Genomic DNA, 11,376 nt, shown 5'->3' with positions numbered 1-11,376 from the left:
TAAAATGATGGAAATTTATTTTTTATTGGATATGTGGTTTCAAAAAGAAAATTCTGTTGCATGTTTGAAATATTAATTATGCCAAAAGGTTAATTCCTGTTGGCATAATTAAGATTTATATAGTTCATTTACTATATAAATGTGTGTTGGGCAGCTTTTTCATTGTATTAAATCCTGTTTATTGGTAATGTGCTTAGAAAAATCAGACCGTAGCTGACTCTCACAGTTTCCCCTAAGAGCTTTGAGTTATTTCTATGTTAAGGACTTGGATTAGAGTTTCTGTACTTGCACTCATGAGTGCCATTATCAACAGTGAGAAAGACTAGCTAACGTTAGCTTGGAAATGGAGAAAGTTAAAAAGAGCAGCTAATAATTTACCTTCTTACCTGTTTAACTTTGCTCACTTATGAGATTTTTCATGATGGTGTTTAAATGAAAATGGAAGACCCTCCTGATTACTCACCTGTGGTGATGCATTTAATACAGTGCCTTGCAAAAGTATTCGGCCCCCTTGAACTTTTCCACATTTTGTCACATTACAGCCACAAACATGAATCAATTTTATTGGAATTCCACGTGAAAGACCAACACAAAGTGGTGTACATGTGAGAAGTAGAACGAAAATCATACATGATTCCAAGTATTTTTTACAAATAAATAACTGCAAAGTGGGGTGTGCGTAATTATTCAGCCCCCTGAGTCAATACTTTGTAGAACCACCTTTTGCTGCAATTACAGCTGCCAGTCTTTTAGGGTATGTCTCTACCAGCTTTGCACATCTACAGACTGAAATTCTTGCCCATTCTTCATAGCAAAACAGCTCCAGCTCAGTCAGATTAGATGGACAGCGTTTGTGAACAGCAGTTTTCAGATCTTGCCACAGATTCTGACCTCCGTTGGTTTCTTCTTTCTGGCGCAAAGTGAGCGATAAACAAACGAGAGAGAAAAGCCGATCAGCTGATCATTGATCAGTTTCATGATAGAAGTAGCAACAGGAGAGAGAGAGAATGAGAGAAGAAGAGACAGCTGCAGCATAAAGACACGGAATAAATCCAGCTTTGTGTCTTTTTCATTGTAGCTGAAGTACGGGACAAACTGTGTTCCTTTTCAGCTCAATACAAAACGCGTGATATTTTCTCCGAGACGATTCCGTTTTTTAGGGGATGGTTGGAAACTAATAATTAAGCTTATGAACAAAATAAAGTTCAACATCAGTAACATCATAGCACCCACCCAGCTGTATAGAAACTCCGTCATGCTAGCTAGTACCTAGTATGAAAAAGTCAGAATAACGAAAATAAACTCCACCTAAACTTGGTTTATATCTGACCCAGATAGACTGCAGGTCATAACTTCTTACCTGAAGTTCAGTTCACACTTGGACTGGCGGCTGCCTCGGGTCTCTTTTCCTTCTGCCTCCCTTTCCCTCCTCCACCTGCTGCCTCCACCACTTGATAATGTTACTGAATCTGTGGAAGCTCCGTGATAGCCACCACACGAAGTAACGAATAACGAGCCTATCTAAATCCCAGTAACAATTAACGCATTCCTGATTTTGGCATAATAACTAGTTACCGTGCTTGTTACCACAATAATAACGTAGTTACTGTAACGCGTTACTTAATAACGAGTTAGTCCCTACACTAACCCAGCAACATGCTTCCTTCTGCTCTTAATACATTATTTGTTTTGGTTTAAAGTTTCATCAGGTTTACTCATCTTGGCACCCTCTAGATTTTAATTACTATACTTTTGTTAATTTTAGTTAATGTACTTTTAATTTGTATCATATTTGCTAAATCTAGCATTTAAAATAATAACATTTGCTTCAAAATGTATTGTAATTTAAAGTCACGAAAAACAAGTATCAAATTTAATATACTAGGCTTTAAAGGGTTAAAGCACATCCAAGGGAAATATTTACACAGAGTAGCAGGTTCTCTCTCAGGACACTGCAGCATGTAATGAAGGAAAACACCACACTGATTCATTTATTCCTGCTACAGAGCGTTATACATTATAAAATAATGCAATATCTCCCTCTCTTCCTTCACACCTGTCGGCACACAGGACTACAGACCAACGGTTCTAAGAGCCACAGACTTGTAAGAAGTCTTAATTACTTTGGCGATTTATTCCACACCCACCCATCCAGCTTTTAACACGCTAAGTAAAAACACCCCCAAAACACATGTTCGCAAGTGGTTGGTTAATAGGTTACCATGTGAGCAAGTCTCTCCTGGTCGCAGGTACATTCTGTTCAGGATCATTCAGTTGCTTTCCACTTCCTGCCAGATGTCAGCAGATCTCTCAGTCCCAGCAGTAGTTTGGTGAGTAAAAACCGATCGGTAAAGTCAGATAAATTACATCTGATATAACCAGTTATTATAGTTTTTTTGTTTGTTTGTTTGTTTTTAGAATTACTGGCTTAAAAAAAAGCAAATTTCAAGTCCAAGTGAACTAGGATCTGAGTTGCTTTTAGGCGTAAGACACGCCCGAGCTTTTCAATCGGTCTTTTAGGATTTGAGAGAACGAACTACAGCAGCCTGTTTGCTTACTGTGTTCAGGGTGTGTCAACCGGTCTATGAAATGAAGCTGCAACTTAACAGATGCAACACATACATTAAAAAACAAAGAAAAAAAAAAACAACTAACATTTTGGCTAATAATGCTGCAGATTTATACTTCTTCATTTATCATATTGAGATCCTGGTTGGGTTATTTTTATGTGCATCTCTTTATCCAGACAGTCCTCGTAGCAGCAGAGTGCACGAAACTACAAGGTGATTCAAACTCTCAGGTGAGCATGTCACTGTTAATCTTAAGGGTTTTTTTTAAATTATTTTTATGTTTTTAAAGGGAGGCTGGGGGACTTGAGCATCTGCCCCTTTCCTGATCTGTGTCCTTTTCTAGAGGCTTTTTTTTTTTTTTCATTTTGTGTGTGAGTGTAGCGTCACGGCCCCTCAACTACTGAAGTGAAAGGGCCTTTCCCATCGGACGCGGTATGCGGTGCGCTCATCGCTAACTAGAGCAAAGGATCCAAAGCTTGTGTTGTACTGGCTGCTGAGCTCTGTTTGTACGTATTTTTTTGCAGCAGCTGTACATGTACTAGATGCGCTGCGCCTTGTCATTTAAAAACATTTTATCTGACTTTGTATCCTCTGCGAGAGTTTGTGTTGTATTTTATTCAAATGTTTAATTTTAAAAAATGTATCGCTCATCCATAAAGAAGAAAGCTTTGTAACGATCCCGACCAGTGATGAGTGTGGCTTCGTTTTAATTGGTCGCGCAAGAGCACGTCATTAGCTGTGTCCCGATTAAGGGGCTGCACACTTCATAGTACCCGGCCTCCGCGGTCTACGTGGGCCGGTGTTGTGCCAAAAAGTGATTGCCTGCCAAAAAACGATGTCCAATGTTTCCGTGTATTTTTTTTAAGTGTAATATCTTGATGTATGTTGATAAATAGACTTCGGTGAACAGCGTTTACAAAGGGGTTATATATAGAATTAAAAAATTATCTGTTTTTTCAAGTATCTTTACAGCTCTGTGTTATTGTACTTACATTATAACCAATCCGGTCCTTTATCCTCGTTTAAAATATTTTTACAGAACTATTGTCATATTTGCTGCCATTTCTGCTGTCCTCTTGGCCAGCTTACTCTGACAAAAGCCATTTTTAATGTTAATGAGATTTTTTAACGGCATAAATAACGGTTATATAAAAGTCACTGCCAAAAACTGATTGCGGCTTCTATCTTGTTACACGAATGTTGTTTGTGGCTCAATATGACTTTATGTCATCCATGAGGGATGCATTTAACATATGTTCCACATATTATAGCCCAACAAGTTACTTATAGCAGTTTAAATACGAGCAATCAGTTTTTGGCAAATATCGGAAATCACTTTTTGGCAGACAATCACTTTTTGGCACAACACCGGGTACTCCAAAGAGCGAGAATGGCGGAAGTGCGAGACTTGTGAAATGGGACGGTCTAGCCTCCGTTGTCTTGCAACCATGATATTAACCGCTAGAAACGTTTCATACAGCATTGTTTGACAGAAATGAAGGAGAGAAAATTGTTTGTTTGTGTTTTTAATGAGATGTTTTGATTCGTTAAGTATCTGAGGCTGAGACCACGGGACTGTAAAAACATGATTGTTGGGCTTCATTTCTGTATCCACCTGTAATTTTAAGATATGTTGGGTGAGCTCATTGTGAAACCTGGCCCCACCCTATCATGTGATTTCCTGAGGTCAGATGGCCCAGGATGTGAGTGGGCGTTAAGGCGTCCGGGAAGGGATCTCAAAACTGGATTATAGATGGCAAACAAAATTACGTAAACAAAACGTAATTAATCCCTCAGGTGGGTTCCTCCAGGGTTCTCACACAGCTGAATAAATGTCAAACAGAAAACCGATTAAACAGAAGTGTGAGATGATCGAGAATTTACGCCAGTGTCCTGTTATATTTTAGATAGTAAGGAGCAGACGGCAGAGTTTATTAAACTCCACCGAGACAGTGGTGACGCAAATCTGAAGGCTAGACCATCCCATTTCATAGCCTCGCACTTCCGCCCTTCTCGGTCTTCGAAGACACGTGGGCCGGGTCCTAGGTTTTGGGACACAGCTATTGTGTGCTGCGTTCAAACTGTGGCGTGCGCAAGTCCTCCTTAGATTCTTGATCAGCACCATGCTGCAAACTTGTGGCCATAGTCTATAGAGTATTCTGGAGAAGGTATAAAATGTCACTGTATATATGTGTGTTTGTATTTTTATGTGTATAGATCTTTTAAAAATGATTACTCATGATATAACATTGTCCAGCCATGCCTCGTAAGGACAGGAGGAAACCGCGTGAGGCTAAATGCAGTGGACCCCTCAGCAGCTGGCTTAAAGAGAAGAGCACAGGTAATAATATCACATGTACCAGTTGTTGCATTGCAGTTATAGTTAAGCATAAAACCAATAATAAACACATTGATTTGTTTCTATAACATTTTTCTATCATTACTTTATTTTGGATTAGGTGCTAGAGTTTTTAAACTGTGGATAATAAAATAATAGATTAATGCAATAGTAAATTGTGCCTTGTTCTCGGATGGACAGCAAGTGGAGAGTGATAGATGAGATGAGGAGACAGAAGGAGGAAGAGAGACAAAGAGTGTCACCAATCTTTGCATTTTATTATTATCTCATAACACCTGTTTAATCAGCTACCATCTCTCCTGTGGACTTTTTAATGTCTACAGTCTCAGATCAGCACAGCCCTGCCCTCCAGCAGCAGGAGCAGCAGCAGCAGCAGAAACCCCTCAACAGCAACAGTGTACCCCATCAGGTAAAATATAGGCTACATTTCTCCAAAAGTTGATTCTGTTCATTGGAAAGATTTACTTTCCTGGATGATTGAGAATGCATCAAGATAGGCTACATTTGCTTTGCATTGTCCCCACCTAATCACAGTGATATAGTATGATTCGACTCCATATTAGATTCCTGATGAATGTGGGTTGTTGTTCTTCAGCCTGGTTCTGTGTGCCCCTTTTTTAACTTTGAGCACCTGCCCCTTCAAACATCTCTGCACAGCCCTTGTCTGGTATAACAAGAACACCTACTATGACCTCAGTTATAGTTTAGCACTTAGCAAATCTCTTTTTTTAGAAAATGTCTATTCTAGTTTTGTCATTAAACACCTACAGATGGCTGTTAAACTCCTGGCATCCAAAACTCAGGGAGAAAATTCAAATTTTTCAGAAACTGCACAAAATCTGGTACTTGAGATTGCGATTTGACCATTTAATTCCAGGTTAATATGCTGTTATTATTTTAAGAATCAATATACTTTAATGTTGGGTTAATTAGTGATTCTAAATGTGCTGTAGTTGTGAATTTTCACAAACGAATTAGAATCTGAATACATTATTAATCCAAGAAGAAATCATGTGGTCGTATTAACTAAATTCAGCACCGTATTTTTCGGACCGTAAGGCGTACCGGGATTTAACTCTCAGTGATGCCGCAGTGTTTGTTTGACTTTGGGACCTGAAGCGGCGTTTGGACCCAGATTACTCCACGAGGCTCCTGACTACGGTAGCTGTAATGCTCCGATAATCCATCAAGCGGTGCAGCTTCGTAGATTACTAAAGTCGTACTAAAACAGACAACAGCTAATTGATCTAATAAATACAAATTACTCTAATTATAAATATCCCAGTACATTGTGTAGAATATATTTATACTGGAAGTGCTGGGCATACAAGTCTGGCCTAAGTCTTCGGTCAGAAAGACTGCAGCAGTCCAGGAGTTTAGTTCACTGTCTTTAATGAAGTTTCACAGGACAACTGGTTACAACAGGGCTTGCCAGGATAAATCCAACTGTGATACAGCCAGATATGCACTTATAATTGTGGCAGATGCAGTATAGGTGACTATAAGCATGGTTGTCTGGAAACAGAAGCAGGTAATACTATAATTAGCAGGGTCAAAGATAACTAAGCAACAATCAGACACATCATCTACTCAAACACAGCAATATTTTACAATGTCCACAAGGGGTCGCCGTAAGACCAGAAGTTGGCTAAATAGCACATATTTCCCAGTTGCTAGTACTAAGGCAAGAATGTGGCTAGCTAACAACAGCTAAACTAAACAATAAACAACCGAAAATCCTTTAACCGCGGGATATAGTCATTGGAGGAGATTCTGACCACTGGTATTAACTTAGTGCTAATTAATTAAATTATTAAATAAACCTACTAACGTGATAGCAGTGTACTGAGGCATACCTTTAGCTTGAACATACACAAACAACTATAACTATTATCATACCAGTTAACCTGTCAAAGGTAATAACACTTACAGTCTCATTAACGCACACGGAATCACACAAACTGCGATACAACTGCCATGCTCTGCTGCTGCTTCGTCTCTCACTCTCCCTCTGCCTGATGCACACATGATCACTGGTGCGCTTGATTCTTGCCTCTAGACATCCTGAGGCCGAGTCAGCAGGGAATTTGCACACATTGCACAAAATGAAATGTATATAGTTGACACTGAGGTGTCCCTTTCCAGTTAAGCAGATGAAATAAGAAATACTTTGAGAAGTTGGTACTTTTCTTCATAAGTTGTAGCTGAAAGGAGCAGCTCCTCAGGTCGTATGGAAAATAATATACCACCAGCTCCATTTAATGTTAGTTCAATTTTTTTTTTTTCATATATCATTTTAGACTGTGATACTTGTAGAATTTTAATCTCCCTGCAGTTTCGAATTTAAAATGATCTGATTTTCATACAGTGCTATTTCACTGTTTTAAACAATTATGTTTTCATACAAACTGTACTTGAAACACGATGGGATTTTTTTTCCTCTCTCTCATAAAAACTGCAAATTTAATTTGTTGAAGCTTGTTTTGATATGCCTTTTTTGTTTTGTTTGATATTTATCACATTATGTTTTTGCTGTATTTTTTCTGACACACATGTAAACAGGGCCCTATTCTAGAAAACAAACAAACAAATTCTGCATCTAAAAAAAGAAAAAGAAAAAAAAGCCTAATATTAAAACCAGAAATCACACACACACACAAAATGCCACAAAGGATTGTTGAATTATTGTGTTTACTATTGTCTTTATTGCCAGAAAAGGCAGGTTTTGAGTTCAATTTTTTATTATTTACATTTTAGCATTCATTCAGTGTAAGTTATGATTTGCTGAGTATGTGAGTATTACAGATGATAGTTGGTCTTAATATCAAATGCTCCCTCACTGTTACACTACTGGAGAAGCGAGATTTAGAAATGTGGGAGTAGTTTGTTAGTGATTAATAGAAACTTGAAGAGTTTTTTTTTAAAGACTAGTCTTTAAAAAAAATGTCTGGAAGACAAAGTCAGTTAGCAGAATTTAAAAACCGATTGATCTTTAGAATGAAGGGCACCTGGCGTGGCTACACACGTCACCAGGGACCCAGTGGGTAGTAAGGGGTTCATAAAACCTTTTATGCTATCAATAGACAATTCTTAGGCCTGCATTTATAAGAATAAATTGTTTTCCATCGTATGCACATGCTGGATTTAGCGATGAGATTACAAACAACAAAAGTGGGATAAATCCACACTCTTATAAAAAGTATGGAGGTGATAACTTGGCATCAACCTGTAAAACAAAATCCATATATGTTCCTAAAAGGACTAAAGGGTTTGTTAAGAACAAGCATATTAAGTGTGAGTATTTTTTTTTAAGGAGGAATTTCCACCATGACGCGTAATTTCTCATTCATGTATTCTGCATTGTGCATGGTATTGAAACTGTCCATATCTGTCCTTGTAACGTGATTATTTCTTTTCAGAATAAATCTGAATCTTTTGTTTGTTCAATTTTGTTCAATTTTTAAGATGGGACAAGTTCAGTCATTTACCATTGGACCTTGAAGCAGTTTACAGTGGAAGCCATTACATTTCTTTATAAAATTAAACACTTTTGACACCTTATGTTCTTTGATAAGAACAAACAAATTACATACCTTGTGTAATAATCCATTAATGCTTTGTCATTCATTACCTTGATATTTTTCACTTGCATTGACCCAGTTAATTTGTTTGTGCATTTTTCTTCAACAGGACAGTTCTGGTGGTAGCAGGGGGAGAGTGAAACCGGAGCTAGAGGAAGCTACAGTCTCTCAGGTGAGCTCCTGGACAATTTCATGTAAAGAACAATCACATCCTGGGCCGGTTCTAGACAGTCATATATGAGGGGGCAGACAGAAATGTAAAGGTGGCACCTGGTGGCAGTGGAAGCAAGAAAGGTGTGGGGGTTGGTTGGGGTGGTCTGGATTAGGGGTGTCACAAATGATTATTTTGATAGTCGACTAGTCACAGATTATTTTTGCGATTAGTCGACTAATCAGATCATCATCCATTGGACGTAAAACGTACAGCTTATTGCACCAGCAGCATCTGCTCTTAAATAACTATCATTAGCTTACAGCTTTAAGTGTTTAAGGTATGTGCTAACTAAAAATAAAGACAAGATGATAGTTTAACTTAAACTTTTAATAAAATTTGAAGATTGTCTCAGCGGAGTTTAATCAACACAGCTGTCTGCTCCTTGTTATCTAATATATAACAGGACAATGGAGTAAATTCTCGACCATCTCACACTTCTGTTTAATCAGTTGTCCGTGTGATGTCTATTCAGCTGTGTGAAAACTATAACTTTAATCTCAGCCAAACTGATTTACCCAGGAACAAATAAAACACTGAAAAAAGCCAAACAATAACATTTTTAGGTTATCTAAGTGACTTATATATCATAAAAAATAAAAAAAAAAGAGTTAGCTTGCCGGCTCTAGTGAGCCTTGAACCCCCGCCTAGCTATTGAGTGGGTGGGTAACAGACGTCTCTGAAAACGTCGAAGCATTTTTGCAAATATGTGATCTCTTGATAAATCAAGCAGATATTTGAAGTTTACACAGCTACATTCTTGTGACCCAGAAAGAGTAATATGAGTAATATTAAAACTAATTACCAACAATGGCAAATTGGCTGGGCCACGCTATGAATTCTGGGATAGTTGGGCCGTGAAGGGTACACCCGACCCTTCCTTCAAATCTTGGGAAATGAAGGACGCATTTGTCGGCTGCATTTGTCGGAGTCTACGAATTTGGACAGTCTTCGTTGTGTCACTGTGATGTAATCGGCCTAAAATGCGGCCTAAGATGTGGACCCTAAATTTGGACATGGCCACGATACCGTAGTCTGCATGTGAGTGAAGTTGTCCCCCCCACCTTCTTCAAATCCAACAAAAGTGGTATCAAACGTTTGTGCTGGTTTGTGCTGCAAAAATTTTCGTTTGTGCTGCTATCATTTTAAAGATATTAATAAAAATTTGTAGAGATCATCAGAAGTCAACCACCCCCCCACACACATTAAATAAATCAAACGAAACTGTAGTCAATTCCCCAACTCTCTGTCAATGGTACTCATGGGCTTTGATCAGTAGGCTTTGCTTAGTTGTCATTGAAGAATGGTCATAAGAATTTGCATACTAACAATCATGGAACTAACCCCCCAGCACATTGTTCATTCAGTGGTGCTAGTTTCCTTCGCTGTGCAAATGTACTGTTTATAAGTTTGGGGAAACCAGCAGTCAGCTGAGACTGAAGAAGTCAATTAATGTGTGTGTGTGTGTGTGTGTGTGTGGGGGGAGGGGGGGGGGGGGGGTGCTGGTTGACCTCTGATGACCTCTACAAATTTTTATTAATATCTTTAAAATGATAGCAGCACAAGCAAAAATTTTTGGAGCACAAACGTTTGATACCACTTTTGCTGGAAAAGAAAAAAAAAGAAGGGGGGGGGGGGGGGCAACTTCACTCACATGTAGACTGCTACTTCTTCTTCTTCTTCTTCTTCGGTGTTTAACAGCAGCTGGCATCCTTGTACATGCATTGCTACCATCTTTTTTTTTTTTTTAGTCTGTTATTACACTCTTAAATCCTTCTAGTTATTCTTCATCTTTCAGGATTTTACAAAGCTTCAAACGACACGCCAACTATTAAATTAGTTGTTGACAATTTTGATAGTTGATGTAATCATGGCTATTCAACTAACTGTGGCAGCCCTACTCTGGATAACTGTTTTTTTCATGTAATTAGACTTGACCAACTTGGGTGTCCCACCTGAAGGCTAAGCTTCTTCTGGTCTAGCTTCTATGGTCACTAAGGCACGCAAACCCCCTGACCACGTTAAGGTGGCAATCCCTCAGGGGCAAAAAAGAAAGCAAAAAAACAAAAAATGAAATGAAATACTGCTCATCAGATTCTAACAATTAAAAACAGACCATTTACCTTAATTGGATAGCCTATATCGAGTATATTCAAAACTAACAAAAACACTTTTCACTCTTGCCAATATTAACAAAACTAAAAAGGGTAGGCCCAGTAATATTAAATAAAAGAGAATTTACAAAGTCTTGAAAAATAAAACTGAAAAATAAAATAAAATATTAATCTAGATCTTTACAACCAACAACATAAAATCTCTTAAATGGAGGGCCTAATTCAAATAAATTTGCAAAATGAAGTAAGAATAAAATAAAATAAGACCTCTTAATATAGCCAATACTTACAAAACTAAAAAGGTGTTGGTATAGTAATAAAAAACACAACATAAATACCTAATTATTGCGTTTTCATGGAAAATCTACTTAACAGAGAGATATTAAACGCACCTCATTGCCTGCCGTAGCTAAACGGGAGAAAGTACGTTCTTTACAGCTGCATTTCATCATAGACGTAGGTAAATAAATTGGATTTAACTTAACCACAACACTTTCACATGAGTTCTTGATAAACTTCCAACTTGAAGGCGATGGCAAGA

Source organism: Neolamprologus brichardi, chromosome 3 (genome assembly GCF_056152115.1).
Source record: "Neolamprologus brichardi isolate AB-2024 chromosome 3, ASM5615211v1, whole genome shotgun sequence".
Classification (NCBI taxonomy): domain Eukaryota; kingdom Metazoa; phylum Chordata; class Actinopteri; order Cichliformes; family Cichlidae; genus Neolamprologus; species Neolamprologus brichardi.
This window is presented reverse-complemented; position numbering follows the sequence as displayed.